Raw genomic sequence first — 23664 nt, 5'->3', positions numbered from 1 at the left:
CTACATCCTGAGACCTTTACTAAGCTATAATGGCACTTTCTTCATGAAACCTTCCCCAACCTGACCCTCTCCCCAAGTCCAGGTTAGGTGTTCTTCTTATATGCTCCTGTTCATTAGGTCATTCATAGGATTAATCACATTGAATTGTAATTAACTGCTTACTTGTCCATTTCCCCAACTAGCCATAAAATCAATGAGGACAGGAAATGATTCATCACTTTCCCCAAGATCCTAAAACAGGGCCTGACACAGTAGCTTCAGCACATTGTTGATGAATATATAAGTAAACACATGGATTCCCATATGTTTCAAGCTGAAAATCAGAAAGGAAATGATGAGGCTCATACCTGTTCTTCTCATGACAAAGAGAAGGGACAGCAGTGAAAAAGGACAAAAACACAGACCTAGAACAATACAGTGCAATAAGGGTTGTTTATAGATGACACTGAGTCAGCACTTGAGGGCTAAGTTATATATGGTTTATCTCTAAAATAAGGCATTGAAATACAGGTAATGAATTTTAGCAAAAATTTCTATCAGAAATATGTCGAAGCCAGGGACAAGGAGAAAGACTTAGCATTTGTTATATGACCTTATATTCCAGGTATTTTAATATTTATTGCCTCATTTCATTTTTAAAACAGAAAGTCTGTGTTGATATACTGCTTTACAGGTGAAGAAACTTGAGTCTGAGAAAGGTTGACTTGCCCAAGGCTACATGGATGGTCATGGAGTCAAGAGCCCAAGCTAGGTCTGTCAAACCCCAATTGAGGCACATTCTGCACAAAAATTGACTCATATTTTTCAAAAGTGTCAGTGTCATGAAAGACAGAAAAGTTGAAGAACTGTCACAGATTGGAGGAATCTAAGGAGATCTGACAATGAAATGTAATGTGGGACCCTAGACCAGAAAAAGGATGTTTGTGAGAAAACTTGAAACTTCAAATAAGATCTGTAGAATAGTTAATTTTATTGGCTCGATGTTGATTTCTTGCTTCTGGTAATTATAACGTGGCTTTTCAGAATGTTAGCCGTAGGGATGTGGGTGAAGGGAACTCTACTACTTTTGCAACATACCCTGTCTTTAAGTCTTCTTGCTTACTCCTTCACATTTCAGAGCCGTTCTCTTCTGTTACTTTACCCTGTTCAAAGTATATAATTTCTGTGGTTCCATTACCAATTTTAAATTATTTCAAAATGAGAAGTGGAAAAAAAAAAAACAAACCCCATGCTCTCCAACTATTCCATGCCACATTATCTGAAAGAATATACTGTGTGAAACCTATTCTGTATTGGTAATGGAAGAAGATACATAAATGTACTTTGAACAGAACAAGTAACAAAAGGGAATGGTGTTTGAACTGTGAAGGAATGAGCAAGAAGACTTACAGACAAGATCTTCCATCCTAGCTCTTCATTCTTTTCTGATCAAAACCTGTTCTGATCATATAAGGTAGTTTGTTCATTCTCTCACTTAATAATTATAAGTGCCCACTACTTCCAGTTGCAGAGAAGTGTAGGGTATGATCCTAACCATCCAGGAAATTCCTGCTTTGGAGTAGGAACAGATATGTAAGTTGCACATAAAAATGGTGTGATGTCAGCCTGTATAGAGTATGGTGAAACACAGAGAAAGGAGGTCGGTAGCCTCTGCCTGGGACATCACAAAGCTAGACCTTAGCTCCTCATAATAGCTTTCATTTATTAAGTGCCTACCATGTGCCAGGAGCTTGTAAGTAGCTTGATCCTTTCCCTCTACTTTGAAAGCCCCAGTTTCCTTTGAATAATATTCCCTTACTTGTGACCTCAAGATTTCTTAACACTCGGAAAGCTTTTAATCTCCCAACCAATGAATTTCACCACATTCTATGTTTATTTTGTTCAGTTTAGAACTTGAATCCTGGGACATTAGTTTGTCAAACACATTTTATCCCTCCTTCCCTTAAACGTGGCACTTCCTGGTCTTTGCTGTTCTTTTTGGGTTTTTATTCTCTGTCAGTTCTAACACTGCTGTGATGGAGTTTGTGATAATTGAAAGAGGTGGGTATGTTTTCTAAGTGGGAGAGGTAGAGGTGGTGGTGGTGATTTTTCCATTTCTGGAAATCACTCGTGCATTTACATTTTTATTGCTAACTTGTTTTGATGTACATGTAACTGAAATATGGATCACTAACTTCTAGTACCCTTTCAGCAAAGGGTAGGAAACTGTCGTCACACATTTTCCAGAAGGATTATAAAGAATCACAAAAGAAGTTAATTAAGATCTGGCAGAATTTGTATGACAACTGATTATAGGGCAGTTCGGCCTTTCTTCAGCAAACTGAGATGGTTTAGAAGGCTTTTCTCCCCTAATCTAGTTGTTTGGAGTTTGTTTTAGCATTCTTGTATTGAATCTCAATTATGTGCAAAGCGTTGTACAGATGCCAGGATTATAGAGGTGAGTTGGACACAGTTCCTTCATTCTAGAAGCCCACGGTTGAAGAATGAGCAACTTTCATACATTAATATTAAAGAAAAGCTGTGAGAAGTTCTGTAACATAATCAGAGCTACAGAGTAGTGCATACAGCCTAGAAAAGTACCTGGTACGTAAGGAAATGCCTGTTAAATATTTGATGAATGAATGAATGAGTTCTAACTTGGAGCATTGGAGAGACTTTTGGGGAGAATTTGGATTTGCCTATGCCTTGAAGGGTAGAAATTCTACAATTCTGGATTATGAGTTTTACAAAAGCCAAATTAGCATGGGTGGCACTGAAAAGGTATGTGTTTTTTCTTGCAGTATAGATTCAAAGTAGGATTTTTAGGATAAGGTCTTGAGTTTATTTGGAGCCCTATAAAAACAGTACATTTAGATAGGCATTATCTTTAAAAAGTATGAAAACTTTGCTGTTGCTGCTGCTGCTAAGTCGCTTCAGTCGTGTCCGACTCTAAAACTATGTTAAAGCAGATTTCAATAACTGAGTGTTAAGGATCTTCTCTGTGCCTGAATCATTACACTGCAGAGGAAAGTAGGCCTCTACCTTCAAAATGTCTCCTTGAGGAGACTAGACATGAACATTAGAAGGCAATAAAAAGACCAGTGAAAAAGAGCAAACTGGCAAAATAGATAGTCCCAGTTCTCATTCCCAAAGAAACACTCAGCAAAATACCGTTATGAACTCGATGACAAATCAAAGCAAGATCCTCTATGACCCACCTCCCAGAGTAAAGAAAATAGAAACAAAATAAACAACTGGGACCTGATTAAACTTAAAAGCTTTTGCACAGCAAAGGAAACCAAAAGCAAGATGAAAAGACAACCCTCAGAATGGGAGAAAATAATAGCAAATGAAACAACTGACAAAGGATTAATTTCCAAAATATACAAGTAGCTCATGCAATTCAAAACCAGAAAAGCAAACAACCCAATCAAAAAGTGGGGAAAAGACCTAAACAGACGTTTCTCCAGAGAAGACATACAGATGGCTAAAAAACACATAAAAAGATGTTCAACATCTCTCATTATTAGAGAAATGCAAATCAAAGCTACAATGAGATATCACCTCACACCAGTCAGAATGGCCATCATCAAAAAGTCCACAGGCAATATATGCTGGAGAGTGTGTGGAGAAAAGGGAAACTCTTGCACTGTTGCTGGAAATGTAAACTGATACAGCCACTATGGAAGACAGTATAGAGATTCCTTAAGAAACTAGGAATAAAACCACCATATGACCCAGCAATCCCACTCCTAGGCATATACCCTGAGGAAACCAAAATTGAAAAAGACACGTGTCCCATTGTTCATTGCAGCACTATTTACAATAGCTAGAACATGGAAGCAACCTAGATGTCCATCAACAGATGAATGGATAAAAAAGTTGTGGTACATACACACAGTGGAATATTACTCAACCTTAAAAAGGAATGCATTTGAGTCAGTTCTAATGAGGTAAATAAACCTAGAACCTATTATACAGAGTGAAGTAAGTCAGAAAGAGAAAGATAAATATCACATTCTAATGCATATATATATATAAATATCACATTCTAATTCATATATATATATATATATATACGGAATCTAGAAAAATGGTACTGACAGGGCAGCAGTGGAGAAACAGACATAGAGAATAGACTTATGGACATGGGAAGAGGGGAGGAGAGGGTGAGATGTATGGAAATAGTATGGAAACTTACATTACCATATGTGAAATAGATAGCCAACAGGAATTTGCTGTATGGCTCAGGAAACTGAAATAGGGGCTCTGTATCAACCTAGAGGGATGGGATGGGGAGGGAGATGGGAGGGAGGTTCAAAAGGGAGTGGATATATGTATACCTATGACTGATTCATGTTGAGGTTTGACAGAAAACAACAAAATTCTGTAAAGCAATTATCCTTCAATAAAAAATAAATTAATTTTAAAAAATACTGTTATGAGAACTCCAGAAAACAGTTTAGATATTACAGTACCCAAGGTGATCTCAAGGGCAGGAACAACCACGCTGATGTGAGTAAGAAAAACTATTCTGCTTTACTCACAATCTCTCCTCTCTTGAGTTGGCACAGCTTGGCATTGGAAGATGATACCCCAGGTCATGGTTCTCCGCTTTAAAGGGAGAGGAGTTGAGTGTGAGTCCAGCATTCTGGCTTTTTGGAGGGCTGCCCAAGGGACTTTTATCTGCCTCACCTGACTCATGGCACTGCCAGGAAGCTGGCATACTTTGGATGCCTGGCAGCCCTTGAGAACAGCAGAAAGCAGGGCAGCTTGCTGCTGAGAATCAGAGAACCTGCAGTGCTACAGACAGACACTAGAGGGAGCAAGAGATTACGATCTCCTGAGAAAGAAACCAGCCAGGCCTTTCTAATTGAGAAATTGCACATGCAGGCCCAGAGAAGTCCTATCCCCTATAAAAATGCTTCATAGAACCTCTGACTCTCTAGTCAAGGAAATTGGTGTCTTCCCCTTTACAAAGCCGGAATGTACAGTCTAAAAGTGATACCTCTTTTTTCAAATGTGCAGATTCCAACACAAAGTTACAAGACACACAAAGAAAAAGGGAAGCATGGCCCCTACAAAGAACAAGATAAATCTTCAACCAACCCTAATGAAGCAGGTATATGAATCACATGACAGATATTCAAAATAATTATTCTAGAGATGTTCTGTGAACTCAGAAAAATGATATATGAACAAAAGGAAAATTAAAAAGAGATAGAAAATACAAAAAGAACCAAATAGAAGTTTTGGAGCTAAAGAATAAGTTATTGAACCGAAAAAATAGAGGAATTCAAGATCAGCCTTGATCAAACAGAAGAAAGAATCATTGAACTAAAAGATAGGTAATTTGAAATTATCCAATCAGGAATAAAAATAAAAAGGAATGAAAAAAAGCCTAAAGGACTTATGCTGTACTGTAAAGTAAACCAATATGTATGTTATGGTGGTCACAAAAGGAAAGAGAGACAAAGAGAAAATGGGGCAGAAAACTTATTTAAATGAATAATGACCTAAAATTTCCCAATCTAGTGAAGGAAAGGGAATCCAACAAGTCCAACAGGTCCTAACTTTGGTGCACCGAAGAAATCTCACATAGACACGTTATACTCAATTATCAGAAGTCAAAGATAGAATTTTGAATGCAGCAAAAGGAAATCAACTTGTCACATGCAGAAGAACTCGCATAAAACAATCAGTGTATTTCACACCGGAAAACCTACAGGCCGGAAGGGAGTGGGTGTTATAATCAAAATGATAAAAGAAAAAAATGCCAACCAAGAACACTACATCCAGCAAAACTATCCTTCAAAAAATGAAAGAGAAATAAAAACTTTCCCAGATAAACAAAAGCTAAGGAAATTCATCACCACTACGAGACCTACTTGACAAGAAATTCTGAAAGGAGCCCTTAAAGTAGGAGAAAAAAAAAGACACTAAATAGCAACATGGAAGCATATGATAGTATAAAGCTCACTGATAAATGTAAATATAAAGACAAATACTGGATGCTGTAATACTGTAAAGTGAAAGGAAAGTGAAGTTGCTCAGTCATGTCCGACTCTTTGTGACCCCATGGACTGTAGCCTACCAGGCTCTTCTGTCCATGGGATTTTCCAGGCAAGAATACTGGAGTACTGGAGTGGGTTGCCATTTCCTTCTCCAGGAGATCTTCCCGACCCAGGGATTGAGCCTGGATCTCCTGCACTGTAGGCAGACGCTTTACCATCTGAGCCACCAGGGAAGTAATACTGTAATGGGGGGGTTAAATCAGTGTTAATCCTGACATAGAAATTAAAAGACCAAGCTTCCCTTCCTATAACCTAAATTGATGTGTCCTCACTTTATTGAGTTGACAAATGAGATAAAATAATATTTTTGTGACTTTAATTTTATCCATGTTTCATATTTTCACCTGGGTAATATATACTGAAAAAGCATTTAATTAAAAGATTTATAATTTCTTGATGTTTCATTGTACTTTAAAAAGGCATTCAATATTTTATTAGCATTCTTATTTTTAATTCATAGTGACCTGCTCCTCATGGAATATTTAAAGAATACTCTTATAAATTGTGTGTATATATTTTCTGGAGCCAAAGAAACTGTTAATTGAAAAGTGATGTACAAACCTTAAATAATTGATATGATACTGTTGGATCAGAGACTGTTGGTGAGCACTGCAGAAGATGACAAGAAAGCCCTGTATACTAACGAAGAAAACATAAGTGCAACCTTACAGCAAGGGGATTGTTTTTCACTGAGTCTGGTGCAGAGCCATATGGATGCCTATTTTATTTTCATTATAGCAGCAAAGGCCTGGAATTGGCCATTCACCACATTCTCTTCTTTGTACCAAGGAGGCAGAACATGGACTTCATAGTTAATTACATGAGAATAGAAATCCTTCAACTCTCCACAAGTAACATTGGTCTTCCTGATGCCACTTGCATCTTGCTTCTCCTTTCCTCACTGTGTGGTACTTGCTCAACGTGTCAAGGGCACCCTAACCATTTCTTCATCAATAATGTGAATTCTGTTTCTCATACACTATATATATTATATACATTTATTGATATAGAGTGTATCAGAACCAGAGAGGAGGCTTTCATAGTATCTAGTCTGGTCTAGTCCTCCTTGTCTTACAAATGAGGACAGTGGAACTCAAAAAACGGGAAGGATGGGAGATGTGTGGCCTGGGTATTTGCCCCAAATTTCACAGCCTGTTTCCAGTGGAATTGGGATACAAATTCAGGTCTCCTAAATCCCAACCTAACTTTTTTCACTATATTACATGGCACACGGCTCATTTAAGTCTGGTGAGAACAGTTAAAAGGATATTGCGACTGGTAGTTGGGGAAGACTCTTGAGAGTCCCTTGGACTGCAAGGAGATCCAACCAGTGCATTCTAAAGGAGATCAGTCCTGAGTGTTCTTTGGAAGGAATGATGCTGAGGCTGAAACTACAGTACTTTGGCCACCTCATGCGAAGAGTTGACTCATTGGAGAAGACTTTGATGCTGGGAGGGATTGGGGCCAGGAGGAGAAGGGGATGACCGAGGATGAGATGGCTGGATGGCATCACTGACTTGATGAACGCGACTCTGAGTGAACTCTGGGAGTTAGTGATGGACAGGGAAGCCTGGCGTGCTGCAATTCATGGGGTTGCAAAGAGTCGGACACGACTGATCAACTGAACTGAACTGAACTGAATAGAGCTTTACCCTTAAAGCTACATTCAAAATTGATCTAGTGAAAGAATATGGGTCAAATTATAACTCTTATGTGCCATTCTGCTGCAGTCATATGAATTCATATCGTCATCATTATTATTAGTGTCACCTATAATCACAGAGGAATTGACACATCCAGCATCATAGTGGAGATTTTATCACACTCCTTTCAGATGGTGGGTAAAGCAAACATAATGGTTAAATATGCACAGAACTGAATAAAGCAATTAGCAAACTTGATACACATAGATAGAACCATATGTGAAACTTTAGAGAATATAAATTTTTTATAAATACCCATGGGAAATTTACAAGAATTGACTATGCACTAGGCCGTAAAGCAAGTCTTAACATGCTTGAAAGAGTCAGAATCATACAGAGGATCTGGTTTTGCTTCCAATATTATTGAATAAGCTCCTACCAGAGTGCCCCTTCTGCAGATGACAGGAGGGGTAAAGCATGAGAAAACCTACCTGAAGGTGGCACAGACCTAACAAAAGCAGGCAGATTCTGATCAGAAGAAGGGAACAGCATTGAGTAAGTTTCCTGGTTTTATGGCTTTTAGCCTGAGGGTAATACCACATGGGATGGATAAAACTACCATAGAAAATCCAGTCTTTCAGGCCTGAAGAACCAGAAGACAGAATCTGGGGCAAAGGTAACTGCGAGAATGTAGGGATGACATTCAAAAGGGAGAAAACCAGAAAGGAGGATTCCCTAAATTATTTATAAGTATCTGAATGACCCTGGTACCATATGTTTGTGGGAGACTCCAAGTACTTCCAGAGAAGGCAATGGCACCCCCCTCCAGTATTCTTGCCTGGAGGATCCCAGGGACGGGGGAGCCTGGTGGGCTGCCATCTATGGAGTTGCACAAAGTCGGACACGACTGAAGCGATTTAGCAGCAGCAGCAGCAGCCAAGTACTTCAGCTAAAGACAAACTGAACTGAGATTTCAACTGCTATCCATGAATAACGTTTTGTAGTTGAGTCCAGCAAAACCATATGCCTGCTTCTTTTTTAAAAATCAAACTGAAAAATATAACTGAAGTCAAAAATTCACTGAATGAATTAAGAAATGATAATGATGAAAAATAGAAAAATAACGTGAGACAAACACCACAGTAATACTTATTGCAGGAGAGAATCATCAATGGATGCAAAAATTAGTGAGTAAAAGTTTAATTAGGAAAAGGATATTTTTTAAGTTTCAGAATAACTGAATTACAGAGAAGGAAAATAGAAAATTTGCGATGAAGAAACTTGGCAGATACTACCTTAACTGTGTGATCAAAACTAACATCACTAAAAACAATATATCAACATCATTTACCCTCTAATATTATATTCTTAGAAGCTCACACTGTCATTCTGTGACATTTGATACTTTTGCAAAATATCTCATCTAAATATGAGAAAATATCAAACAGTTCCAAATTGAAGATGGTCTACAAGATAGCTGATTAAATCCAAAGATTGAAGAATTCACAGAGACTAGAGAGGTGTGACAACTGAATTCAATGTGGGATTCTGGATTGGATCATGAAGCCAAAAAAAAGTTTTTTTAAAGGACTTTACTGAGAAAAACTGGGAAAATTCTAATGAGATCTGTGGATTAGCTCATTCTTTGATATCAATGTTAATTTTCTGCTTTTAGTAATTGTGCTGTAATTATGTAGGGTGTTAACATCAGGGAAGACTGGGAAAGGTGTAAAATTATTTACAAAATAAGTATAAATTAAAAAAAAAACAAACAGTTCACTGGTGGACCTAACAGAGTGGAAGTAACAGAGGAAAGATAATTGAACTTAAAGTTATATGAATAGGAATTAGCCAGTCTGATCAGTGTGTGTGGTGGAGAGATTGAGAGAACAAAAGCAAACAGAAAGGAACTGAACCGAAGGGGATTGCGGGCCAGTATTAAACAGTGTAATACGTGCATTGGATATCCAGAAGAACAAAGAATGAAGCATTAAAATATTTTGAAAGAATAATGTCTAAGTTTTTTCCAAATTTGATGAAAGTCACAAATATACAGATTCAATAATAAGTTCACCAACCCCCAAAAGGATAAATACAAAGATAATCATGTCAAACTACAAAAAACAAGTATAATAAAAAAAGAAAATGTTGAAAGGTGCCACATTGCATACAGATAAATAATGATTCAGGTAACACCTGACATCCGTCTCACCAGAGGCCAGAAGACAGTGAACATTTTTAAAATGCTAAAAATTAGAAAAATTCAATCCATAATCTCTATGTCCAGCACACCAGAAAAATGCTTCAAGAATAAAGGTGAAATAAATACAGTTGACATTTTGAAATATATGCCTTAGACAATTAAATGACAAAAGGTTGTACTATAGAAATGATAAAGTTCTTCAAAGTGAAGAAAAATGACACCCAATGAAAATGACCATCTTTAGGAAGGAACGAAGAACTCTGGAAGTGAAGATGTGTTGTTTTTCTAACAAAACTTTTAAATATACACGATGGTTTGAACAAAATTTTTAGCATTGTTTTTGTTTAGTTGCTCAGTTTTGTCTGACTCTTTACCACCCCATGGACTGTAGCCCACCAGGCTCCTCTGTCTATGGGATTTCCAAGGCAGGAATACTGGAATGGGTTGCCATTTCCTTCTCCAGGGGATCTTCCCAACCCAGGGATCAGACGCGTGTCTCCTGCTTAGCAGGCAGATTATAATACGTTTAGGTGTACTGCATATGATGCATAGTATAACTATAATATAAAGGATGGATAAATTCAGATTTAAACTGAATAAAAAATTCAGACTTAAACTGAAGAGGTAGGGAAAACCACTAGACCATTCAGGTATGACCAATAGATTAAGGGATTAGATCTGATAGACAGATGCCTGAAGAACTATGGACAGAGGTTCGTGACATTGTACAGGAGGAGGTGACCAAGACCATCCCTAAGAAAAAGAAAGGCAAAATGGTTGTCTGAGGAGGCCTTACAAATAGCTGAGAAAAAAAGAGAAGCAAAGGCAAAGGAGGAAAGGAAAGATATACCCATCTGAAATGATGCAGAGTTCCAAAGAACAGCAAGCAGAGATAAGAAATCCTTGCTCAGCGATCAGTGCAGAGAAAAGAGGAAAACAACAGAATGGAAAAGACTAGAGTTCTCTTCAAGAAAATTAGAGATACCAAGGGAACATTTCATGCAAAGATGGGCGCAATAAAGGACAGAAATGTATGGACCTAATAGAAGCAGAAGATATTAAGAGGAGGTGGCAAGAATACACAGAAGAACTATACAAATTTTTGTATAGTTAATGACCCAGATAACCGCGATGGTGTGATCACTCACCTAGAGCCAGACATCTTGGAGTGTGAAGTCAAGTGGACCTTAGGAAGCATCACTACGAACAAATCTAATGGAGGTGATGGAATTCCAGCTGAACTATTTCAAATCCTAAAAGATGATGCTGTGAGAGTGCTGCACTCAGTATGCCAGCAAATTTGGAAAACTCAGCAGTGGCCACAGGACTGGAAAAGGTCAGTTCTCATTCCAATCGCAAAGAAAGGCAATGTCAAAGAATGTTCAAACTACCATACAATAGCATTCATTTCACATGCTAGCGAAGTAATGCTCAAAATTCTGCAAGCGAGGCTTCAATAGTACATGAACCATCAACTTCCAGATGTTCAAGCAGGATTTAGAAAAGGCAGAGGAACAAAGAGATCAAATTGCCAGCATCCACTGGATCATCAAAAAAGCAGGAGAGTTCCAGAAAAACATCTACTTTTGCTTTATTGACTATGCCAAAACCTCTGACTATATGGATCACAACAAACTGTGGAAAATTATTAAAAAGACGAGAATACCAAACCACCTTACCTGCCTCCTGAGAAGTCTATATGCAGGTCAAGAAGTAACAGCCAAACATGGAACAATGGACTGGTTCCAAATTGGGGAAGGAGTACATCAAGGATGCATATTGTCACCCTGCTTATTTAACTTATATGCAGAGTACATCATGAGAAATGTCAGCCTGGATGAAGCACAAGCTGGAATCAGATTGCCGGGAGAAACGTCAATAACCTCTGATATGCAGGTGACACCAACCTTATGGCAAAAAGTGAAGAGTAAGTAAAGAGCCTCTTTGTTAAAGGTGAAAGAGAAGAGTGAAAAAGCTAGCTTAAAACTCCACTTTCAATAAACGAAGATCATGGCATCCGGTCCCATCACTCCATGGCAAATAGGTGAGGAAACAATGGAAACAGGGACAGACTTTATTTTCTTGGGCTCCAAAATCACTGCAGATGGTGACTGCAGCCATGAAATTAAAAGATGCTTCCTGCTTGGAAGAAAAGCTATGACCTACCTAGACAGCATATTAAAAAGCAGAGACATTACTCTGCTGACAAAGGTCCATCTAGTCAAAGCTCTGGTTTTTCCATTTGTCATGTATGGATCTGAGAATTGGACAATAAAGAAGGCTGAGTGCCAGTGAATTGATGCTTTTGAACTGTGGTGTTGGAAAATACTCTTGAGAGTCCCCTGGACGGCCAGGAGATTCAACCAGTCAGTCCTAAAGGAAGTCAGTCCTGAATAGTCAATGGAAGGACTGATGCTGAAACTGAAGCTCCTATACTTTGGCCACCTGATGGGAAGAGCCAACTCGTTGGAAAAACCCTGATGCTGGGAAAGACTGAAGGCAGGAGGAGAAGAGGACGGCAGAGGGTGAGATGGTGGGATGGCATCACTGGCTCAATGGACATTTGAGCAATCTCTGGGAGACAGTGAAGGACAGGGAAACCCGGCGTGCTGCAGGGCGTCTCAAAGAGTTGGACATGACTGAGAGACTGAACAGCAACAATATAGTTGAAACATGTTTTTAAATGCCTGGAGAGAAATTTTTAAAACATCTATTTAACTCTTGTTTTGAAAATTCCTTAAACAGGGTGACAGCTGTTCAGTGTATACTTTGTGCCAACTTGAACACACTGTGTTGTCATCTAACATAAAGACTCAGGAAAATGGGTGATCTCAGTGCTCAGATGGGAACCTGTAATACTGTGGGTGTCCTATAATAGAAGGTTCTAGCTGCAGGGAGAAAACTAGCGCAGATGAAAAGCACAGAGACCATCACCAACAACTGCAAGGGAATAGTCCTGTTCCTTTGCATCCACCAGGTCTAGATGGGCTTCCCGGGGGCTCAGTGGTAAAGAATCTGCCTGCCAACGCGGGAGACAGGGAGTGGATCCCTGGGTTGGGAAGATCCCCTGGAGAAGGAAATGGCAACCTACTCCAGTATTTTTGCCTGGGAAATCCCATGGACAGAGGAGCCTGGCAGGGTACAGTCCACAGGGTCACAAAAGAGTTGGGTAGGACTGAGCGACTACGCAAGAACATCGAGTCTAGATACAGTCTTGGTGGGTTTTGTTTGTGAGGAGGAGGAGAAGCCTGAAATACACCTAGCGAAGGTGAGAACCACACACATGCACATTTGTACACATACTCAGCAGAAAGAAGAGTGTAAATGGAAGAACCTAAAAGGAAGCCGAGTGGGACCCAAGAAGAGAAGGAAACGGAAACAGGAGATCGAGGGAAGGGGATATAGAATGGAGGAAAAAAGAGACAGCTAGTGGGTCAGGTGTAGGGGGTGAGCAGAAATTATAAATAGAAGCGTAAATACAGAGAAACTGTTTGGGCCTTTCTCAGCACCCTATAACAGTTCTCTTCCTGTCTTCTTGAAGCTTACATCCCTACATCTTCATGTTTGTTCTTAGACACAGTAGGGCATCAAACAGAAGGCTTTCTGACTCTTCTAGTAAGTGAAAGAGAAAGGAATACTAGACATTAAAATGGCCATACACACAGCTAAGTTCCTGTTTCTCTGCCCTTTCCCAGTCCTCTTGGGGTTTTATGAGATGTTGGAAATAGACTAAAAGCATTCTTTATGTTTGGCCTCTGCTTTTGCTTAGTTCATTCTCACCTGTGAAAGCAGTCTGTTCAGAGAGAAAAAAGCAGTAATATTAGGTCTCATTAACACCTCTGACTGCAGCAAATGAGAGTCTTAAAGCTGACCACACTTCAGTATGTAGTTTCATTTCTTGAATGATAACTTGCTTTCTCTTGAATCTTGACAATATAATTGAACAAATCCTGATGCTTTTAAAAGTGTGGTTGAAGTTTAGCAGTTTCTCAGAAACATGCTAGCCCTATGCATGCATGCTAAGTCACTTCAGTCAATTCTGAATCTTTATGACCCTACAGACTGTAGCCCACCAGGCTTCTCTGTCCACAGGATTCTCCAGGCCCAGAATCCTGGAGTCAGTTGCCATGACCTCCATCAGGGGATCTTCCCAACCCAGAGATCGAACCCATGTCTCTTATGTCTCCTCATTGGCAGACACATTCTTTACCACTAACACCAGGTGGGAAGCCCCACATACCACCAGTGTCTTTCCTTGCTATTTACCCAAGAAAAATGAAAACATTTCTTCACAAAAACAGCTTGTACAAGAATGACATTAGCAACTTTATTCATAAATAACTAAAATCCTTGAACAGCATACATATCTACCAACAGGTTATAATAATAAACAAATTATGGTATATCCACACAATGGAGTAATATCTAGCAATAAAAAGGAATGGACTGATGATACACTGAACAGCATGAATGATTTATTCAGAAGAAAAAAAGCCAGATTCAGAAGTCTACCTACTGTATGATTCCACTTATTTGAAGTTGTAGAAAATACAGAATAATCCATGACACACAGAACAGATCAGCAGTTGCCTAGAATCCTGAAGGTGCTGAAGGACATTGACTTCAGAGGAGCAAAGGGAACTTTGGGGGCTGTTGAAAATGTTCTTTATCATGATGGTCTTACACAGGTACATACATCTGTGAAAACTTACTGAAAGATACACTTAAAATAGTGAAGTTTACAGTAAAATTTATCTTTAAAATGTGCCTTTGAAGATGTAGCAAAATGCTCTCAGCTGATGAATCTAGGTAAAGAGTATAGTTCATTTTAATATTCTTTGGCTTTTCTAACAGCCTGACATGTTTCAAAACAAGAATTGTGAGAAACGTGCCTTTGTTTCCATACTGAAAGGTCTTCAGCTTTTGGCACTGTAAGCTGAGGGAAATTTAACTTTTTGCCCTAGACTTAGAAGGGGAGAAGTGCTGTTTAAGAGGGAGCAGTGTAAAGACACTGATTACATTACTGAAGGGTGAAAAAGCTAGTACACCATCTTTATATGCTTTTATATCCATTTTCTCTTTTTTTGTTGTTGATATGAATAACACAGAGGGAATGGCTGTTGATTTTCTCTCCTTCTGTTTTAAGCATGTGCAATTTATTCCATTTACTTGCGTGCCTTCTTTAGGCAAAAATATGTTATACTAGGCATCACAAGAAATCAGAGACAGTATGGTGTGGAGCTTGCTTTCAAGAAATCATAGTCTTAATGCAAAGGTCAACAAGCTAGGATCTATAGGCCAAACCATCACCAAGCTAGGACCTATAGGACAAGCCATCACCTGTTTGTAAGTAAAGTTTTATTGAAATAATGCCACACTCATTTGTTGCATATGACTGTTTTCTCCCTACAATGGTTAGAGTAGTTTTGATGGATACTGTATGACTGCAAAGCATAAAATATTTGCTGTCTATCCCTTTATAGAAAAAGTTTGCCATCCTCTAGTCTTGTAAAATGAGACACCAATGCCAAAGCAAAGAGTGCCATAAGCAGAGCAAAGAAGTGGGTATTCTAAAGGTTCAGAGGAAGGAGAGATTCCTTCCTAAGAGGAAAGTTGGAGAAGGCCTCACTGAGGAATTGTTGGAAGCTAAACCTAAGTAGAAATTAGGCAAGTGGGAATGGAGCAGGAGGCTTGGAAGGAACACTTGAATGGGCTCTTGAAAATCACCAGGTATAGAGAAAAGAATGTCCAATTCAGCATCCTTAGACCTGCTTGTCAACAAATCATAGAATATCAAGAACTATAGAGGTCTTTAAGGATTCTCTCATACGGCCAGCCCTTTCAAGTTTCAGGTGAGAGAACAGACTTAAAAAGGTTAAATGACTCATGCAAGGTCACATACAAAGTTAGTGGAGGGAGCTAGCCTAATGCCCATTGCTTTTGCCTCCACACCTTGTGTTGGGCGCCCTGAGGCACTTTGATAAGCGCTGACTGAATGGAAATGACTTGCCTTCCTGGAAGAAGTCTCATCTAAGGTGTGGGCATACACATCAGACGGTCTAGAAGACTTGTCAAATCACACTTACTGTCCCTTCCTTTGAGGTTTCCTGCGTGCAGTGAGAAATGTCACTGGGGATTTGTCTCCCAAATGAATGCTGTGAAAGAGGAAGACCCAAACCTGTTTTTTAATTGTGCACTTCACATATGGTTTAATAGATGTTTGATAGGTATTTTTAGAAAAACAAATGACATATTTCTGAAAACTACCTGTTGTCACCTATAATTAACTTGGGAATATGTGGCTTATATGTTGGATCAGAATACCCATCCTGAGATTGGCACTTTTGTATTTTTCTCTGTTTCATCCCTGCATGTGTTTTTGACCAAGTTGCCAAATGTTAAGCTATCATTTGTAAAATGCCAGCATCATCAGCTTTATTGTGTTACTGTTATTGTTTAGTTGCTAAGTCATGTCTTGAGTCTTTGGGACCCCATGGACTGTAGCCCTCCAGGCTTCTCTGTCCACAGGATTCTCCAGGCAAGAATACTGGAATGGGTTGCCATGCCCTCCTCCAGAGGATCTTCCCAATCCAGGGATAGAACCTGTGTCTCCTACATTGGCAGATGGATTCTTTACCTCTGAGCCACCAGGGAAGCCCTCCTGAAATTTAGCATTCCAAAAACTGGGCCTGTCCTCCCCCCTTTACCATCCTGCTAAATAACACTACCATCTGTGCCAAAAACCTAGGGAGTGTTTTAAAACCATACTTCCCCTTCACTCCTCTTCCTCCTCATTCACCAAATATGCAATTAATCAGATTATTCTGTAGCCCCCATCATCTCTCATTTGTAGCAATATGGTAGCCGCCTTCCCTGCCTTCAGTTTTAATCTCTACCATAACACCACGTTATGACAAGAGGCCTGTGTCTAAAATGAATCCTTCTTTGGCTCACCCATCACCTTCAAGATTAAGAGCCAAAATCCTTAATGAAGCATACCAGGCATATGATCCTATAGTCTCATTTCCTGCTGCTCTGGCTACACCCAGCAACCTGCAGCTCTCCAGGGGTCTGCACTCCTCCAGGCCTTCTTTCACGCTGTATTCTTTTGTGTATTCTACTGCCCCCCACCAACCCACCAAGCTCTTTTCACTTAGCTCTTCTCTTCAGTGAGACTCAGCTCAGGAGTTACCTCCTTCTCATGGTGTTCCTTGTGCCAGTCCTCATGGAGATTACTTCTGGGGTTGTACTACTGCATGGAATTCTAATTATTCTTTACTTACCTATGAACTTTTGAAAGCAAGACTGCTTTTATTTTCATCTATTGAGCTTATCACAGAGCTCTAGGATGTAGTATTGTGAAAATGTTTGATAAATGAACGAAAGAAAGTATCATAAGCTCATGTGCTTTAGAGAATTATAATGTCATTTCAAATATAGTTGAAATGTAAATGACAGACATTTCCTTTTTCACATGAATTTGTCTGCTTCATGATCTACATACAACTATTTCTGTAATCTAAGGGATTCCTCCAGAACTTAATCTCTTTCCTATAAAGTGGGTAACATGGCTCAGTGATTATCTGTAACATCTCTCTCCTCACATCTTTTATTTAAACGTATCTAAAGAGAGAGTCGGACACGACTGAACTGAGCTGAAAGAGATTAACCCAAAACTCAGCTACCATTTCTGTATGTACAAAATGTAAAAAGACCTATGGGAAAATACTCTGTATTTCCCTAAAGTTTTACCTTTAAAACTTTCATTAAGAGCAGCTTTGCAGCTTTTGCAGAATATGAAACATTGTCTTTTGTGTAGCTACTACAATGGGAGACAGTGTTTAAATGATTCATTAACATTGGATGAAACCTGAATTTTCATTTATCTAATTGTGATCACTTGTCAGAGTACTCTGAAAAGTGGTAATAAAAATTTCCTCACACTTGTTTAGTGCTTTCTAATTTTCAAACACTTTCACATGTCATCTTAATTAATCCTCACTACAGTATTATAAAGTAGTTTAAGGCCCAGGCTTAGCAATGAGACTGCTTGGATTGAAATCTTGGACTCTACCATAATACAATCTCTCTAAACCCTAGCTTTCTTGTCTGAAAACAGGAGTAGCAATGCTGCTGTGTGGGGATACCATCTGGGTTCAGTTCAGTTCAGTCACTCAGTTGTGTCTGACTCTTTGCGACTCCATGAACTGCAGCACGCCAGGCCTCCCTGTCCATCACCAAATCTCGGCGCCTACCCAAACTCATGTCCATTGAGTGTGTGCTGCCATCCAGCCATCTCATCCTCTGTCATCCCCTTCTCCTCCTGCCCTCAATCTTTCCCAGCATCAGGGTCTTTTCAAATAAGTCAGCTCTTCGCATCAGGTGGCCAAAGTATTGGAGTTTCAGCTTCAGCATCAATCCTTCCAATGAATATTCAGGACTGATTTCCTTTAGGATGGACTGGTTGGATCTCCTTGCACTCCAAGGGACTCTCAAGAGTTTTCTCCAACACCACAGTTCAAAAGCATCAATTCTCTGGCGCGCGGCTTTCTTTATAGCCCAACTGTCACATCCATACATGACTACTGGAAAAACCATAGCCTTGACTAGATGGACCTTTGTTGGTAAAGTAATGTCTCTGCTTTTGAATATGCTGTCTAGGTTGGTCATAACTTTCCTTCCAAGGAGTAAGCGTCTCTTAATTTCATGGCTGCAGTTACCATCTGCAGTGATTTTGGAGCCCAAGAAAACAAAGTGTATCTCTGTTTCCATTGTTTGCCCATCTGTTTGCCATGGAGTGATGGGACCGGATGCCATGATCTTAGTTTTCTGAATGTTGAGCTTTAAGCCAACTTTTTCACTCTCCTCTTTCACTTTCATCAAGAGGCTCTTTAGTTCTTCTTCACTTTCTGCCATAAGTAAAAGTGAAGTCGCTCAGTCATGTCCAACTCTTTGATCCCATCAACTATAGCCTACCAGGCTCCTCTGTCCATGGGGTTTTCCAGGCAAGAATACTGAAGTGGGTTACCATTTCCTTCTCCAAGAGATCTTCCTGACCCAGGGATTGAACCCGGGTATCCTGCATTGTAGGCAGACACTTTACCGTCTGAGCCACCAGGGAAGTCTTCTGCCATAAGGGTGGTGTCAAGGCTGTATATTGTCACCCTGCTTATTTAATTTCTGTGCAGAGTACATCTGCATAGAATGTTATGCCCTTCTGCCATAAGGGTGGTGTCATCTGCATATCTGAGGTTATTGATATTTCTCCCAGCAATCTTGATTCCAGCTTGTGCTTCCTCCAGCCCAGTGTTTCTCATGATTTACTCTGCTGCTGCTAAGTTGCTTCAGTTGTGTCCGACCCTGTGCAACCCCAGAGACAGCAGCCCACCAGGCTCCCCCGTCCCTGGGATTCTCCAGGCAAGAACACAAGTGGGTTGCCATTTCCTTCTCCAATGCATGAAAGTGAAAAGTGAAAGTGAAGTCGCTCAGTCATGTCCAACTCCTAGTGACCCCATGGACTGCAGCCTACCAGGCTCCTCCGTCCATGGGATTTTCCAGGCAAGAGTACTGGCGTGGGGTGCCATTGCCTTCTCCAGATGTACTCTGCATAGAAGTTAAATAAGCAGGGTGACAATATACAGCCTTGTACTCCTTTTCCTATTTGGAACCAGTCTGTTGTTCCATGTCCAGTTCTAACTGTTGCTTCCTGACCTGCATACACATTTCTCAAGAGGCAGGTCAAGTGGTCTGGTATTTCCATCTCTTTCAGAATTGTCCACAGTTTATTGTGATCCACACAGTCAAAGGCTTTGGCATAGTCAATAAAGCAGAAATAGATGTTTTTCTGGAACTCTCTTGCTTTTTCCATGATCCAGCAGATGTTGGCAATTTGATCTCTGGTTCCTCTGCCTTTTCTAAAACCAGCTTGAACATCAGGAAGTTCGCGGATTGCTGAAGCCTGGCTTGGAAAAGTGAGATGAACTGAGTGAAGCCATTAGCACTGGTATCTCACATTGTCAAGTGCTCGCATTAACTGCTATTATGCTCCCTACTGCCTCTTTCACTCCTTCTGTTACCACCGTGAGAAAAATCCCGACACAGTGACAGTGGATATTACTCTCTGGAAGAATCAGAGGCCTTAAGAAGGGGTTAAGCACTCAGGCTGTGCGCTTCTACCATGGTGGTTTCAGAGACGGCTGAGTGGAAAACTGGAATTTTAATAATCACCTAGCAGTAATTAGCCCCTCTCTTCCCACCAGGGAGCTTCCCAGGTGCCTCAGGTAAAGAATCCACCTCCCAAGCAGGAGATGTAGGTTCAGTCCCTGAGTCAAAAAGATCTCATGGAGAAGGAAATGGCAACACGCTCCAGGACTCTTGCCTGGGAAATCCTGTGGACAGAGAAGTGTGGTAGGCTACCGTCCATGGGGTCACAAAGAGTTGGACATGACTTAGAGACCACACAGCCTCCCACCAGGGTCAGTACAGACCATACTGAGAGCTTGAATTTCTACCTCACCCAGAAATAGTGAGACTCCCTCTTTCTCTTTCTCACCAGAGTGGGATCAGAAAGGGCCAAATAGGATGCCAGGACTTACCACCTTCCTCTAGTAACAGATCCCACCACCCTTACACCTTCCAGTGGTAACCCTCCTGTGGAGGCCATATAGGGAGCAGTAACATCTGCCTCTCCCTCCCCAAACCACCAAGCCAGTGTGGTATCAGTGGAGAGCTAAGTGAGAAGCCTGAACTCCTGTTCTCACCCAACAATCACGGGCCCTTGTTCTCCACCAGGGTGTCAGTGAAGGCCCACAGGGCACCTGCACTTCCGTCCCCACCTGACTGACAAGGTGGTACCCCCAACCCCACACCAACACAGTCTCAGAAAAGGCCTTTTAAAATCCACGATTTCAGTAAGATCCAGAGTCTTAGAATGTAATACCCAAGACATCAAAGATATAATTTTAAAAATCAGTCATCCAACCAAGAGCCTGAATGAGACATGATTTAGTGGCTGAGCAACAACAATAGTTATAAAATGTTATCATTGGAGGAAACTGGGACATGTATATAGAACTACTCTATACTTTTATTTTCAGTTTCCAATTAATCTGTAATTATTTTATATTAAAGAGTTAAAAAAATAACAAATGCCAGTTCACCCAGTCGTATTTCTTTGAGCTTCATAGTCCAATATTCTTTCAACATCTTGCCTTGCTGCTCTGTGCTGCCTTACAAATCATCATAGGACCTAGTTAGATATGCAGATATGTATAAGCCCAACATTCCGTTTATGATGCACATTTATTCTCCTCATTGTACCTCTTACTCTTCACTCCTGACACTTCCATCACAGCAAATGAAATACTCTTTTCTGTTCTGTTTGACTTTTATTTAGGCTGTGTTGGTCTCTTGCCATTTACTAGGCTGTATTCCAGAAAGTCCTTTAAATGTCCACTAGAAATTAAATGACTTCAAAATACTTAATTCTTATGATTTAGAAATCCCACTTCTGGGTATGTATCCAGATACTAAAATAAGTATCTCGAAGAGATATCTGCACTCTTGTGTTCACTGCAGCATCATTCGTAATAGCTAAATTGAAAAAAGTACCAAACTTAAGGGGACCGGCAGAAGTGGTACGGAGGAGGAGTTTTACAGCTAAAAAGGCTTTATTAAAAAAAAAGAAATATCTCAAATCAACAACATACTTTACAACCTGAAGAAATAGAAAAAGAACAACAAACTAAACTCAAAGAAAATAATATAGCTTACAGAAGGAAAAAGCTAAATAAAGAATGGGAAGACAGCATAGACAATAATGAAGTGAAAAGTTGATTTTTTTCAAAAAGATTGACAGAGTTAATAAACCTTTAGTTATGTGGACTATTTTTTTCAGGAAAAGAAGTAGAAGACTGAAATTACTAAAATCAGAAGTGAAAGTGAGGCCATTACCACCAATTCTGTGGAAATGAAAAGGATTGTAAGAAAGTACAGTGAAGAGCTGTACACCAAAAACTAGATGAAATGGATAAATTCCTAGAAGCACAAAATCTACCAAGACTAAATCATGGAGAAATAGAAAATCTGAATAACCTATAACTAAGGAGATGGAATCTGCAATTTAAACTCTTAAAGAAAAGCCATGTACCTGATGATTTCACTGGCAAATTCTAGAAAACATTTAAACAACTACTATCTGTACTTCTCAAACTTAAAAAAAAGAAGGGAACATTTCCTAACTTACTCTATGAGGCCAGCATACCTTAATATGAAAGCCAGTCAGGACACTACAAAAGAAGAAAACTACAGACCAGTATCCCTTGTGAACATCAATGTAAAAATCCTCAAGAAAATACTAGCAAACCAAATTCAGCAGCATATTAAGAGGATTATACACCACTACCAAGTGCCGTTTATTCATGGAATTCAAGCTTGGTTCAACATACAGACACAAATCAGTGTATGACACCCCCTTGACAGAAGGAAGGAACGAAATACACATGATAATCTCAATTGCTACAGAAAAGCATTTGACCAAATACAGCACCATTTTGTGTCAAAAGAAAAACCATTGTATAAACTAGAAAGAGAAGGAAAGTATCTTCACATAATAAAATTCATATATGAAAATCTATAGTGAACAATATACTCAGTGGTGAAAGACTAAAAGCTTTTCCCCTAAGATCAAAAACAGGCAGTGTGCATACTCAACTGCTTGGACTCCACAGAGTACTGAAGCTCTAGCCAGAGGAGTTAGGCAAGAAACAGAGATAAAAGTCATGCAAATTGAGAAGGAAGAAATGATCATTGTTTTTTTTCCTGATATGATCTTATATGTAGAAAACCTTCAAGATTCCACACAAAAGGAAAAACTGTTAGAACTAGTAAATGAACTCAGCAAAGTGGCAGGATACAGAGTCAACAAGCAAATTTAACTACAAAACTACAGTAATCCAGTAGTGTGCATGTGTGTGCGTTCTCAGTCATGTCCAGCTCTTGGACCCCATGAACTGTATTTCACCAGGCACCTCTGTCCACGGGATTTTCTAGGCAAGAATACTGGAGTGGGTGGCCATTTTCTTCTCCAGGGGATCTTCCTGACTCAGGAATCAAACCCACATCTCCTGTGTCTCCTGGATTGGCAGGCGGATTCTAAGACAAAAATGAATCAAGGAACTAAATATAAAAGCTAAAATAATAAAACCTGTGGAAAAACACAGGGCAAGGGTTTCATGAGGTTGGATTTGGCAGTGATTTCTTATATATGACACAAAAGGCACAGGTAACAAAAGAAAATAGACATATTGGACTGAATGATTTTTTTTTTAATTTGTGCATCAAAAGACACTATGAATATATTAAAAAGGCAGCCTTCAGACTAGGAAAAAATTATTTGCAAATCATTTATCAGATAGGGGATTAATATCTAGAATATATAGAGACTCCTGCAACTCAGTAACAACAGCAGCAAAATAAAACCCAATTAAAATATTGTCAAAAAACTTGGACATTTCTCCAAAGAAGATATGTGAATGACCAATAAGTGCATGAAAAGATACTCAACATCATTAATCATTAGAGAAATGAAATACTACCTCATATTCATTCATAAAGATGGCCATTGGCAAAAAGATTTAAAAAACAAATGGTTTGGTGAAGATATGGAGAAATTGGAACCCTTGGGCACTGCTGATGGGAATGTAAAATGGTCACAACCATTGTAGAAAATGATGTTTTCTTTAAAGTGTCTAAAGGAACTAATTCT

The 23664-nt window shown here is 39.5% G+C and overlaps 1 protein-coding gene across 1 annotated transcript in view; it reads left to right on the top strand.

The window, feature by feature from the left end:
* The window catches only part of SCAPER (S-phase cyclin A associated protein in the ER), a 365239-nt gene that overhangs the window by 250231 nt on the left and 91344 nt on the right, over positions 1–23664 (top strand). The window lies entirely within an intron of this gene.

The sequence above is a fragment of the Capricornis sumatraensis genome, chromosome 19, assembly GCF_032405125.1.
Source record: "Capricornis sumatraensis isolate serow.1 chromosome 19, serow.2, whole genome shotgun sequence".
NCBI lineage: Eukaryota > Metazoa > Chordata > Mammalia > Artiodactyla > Bovidae > Capricornis > Capricornis sumatraensis.
Note: the sequence above shows the minus strand (reverse complement) of the source record. Positions and strands in the feature narration are given on the sequence as shown.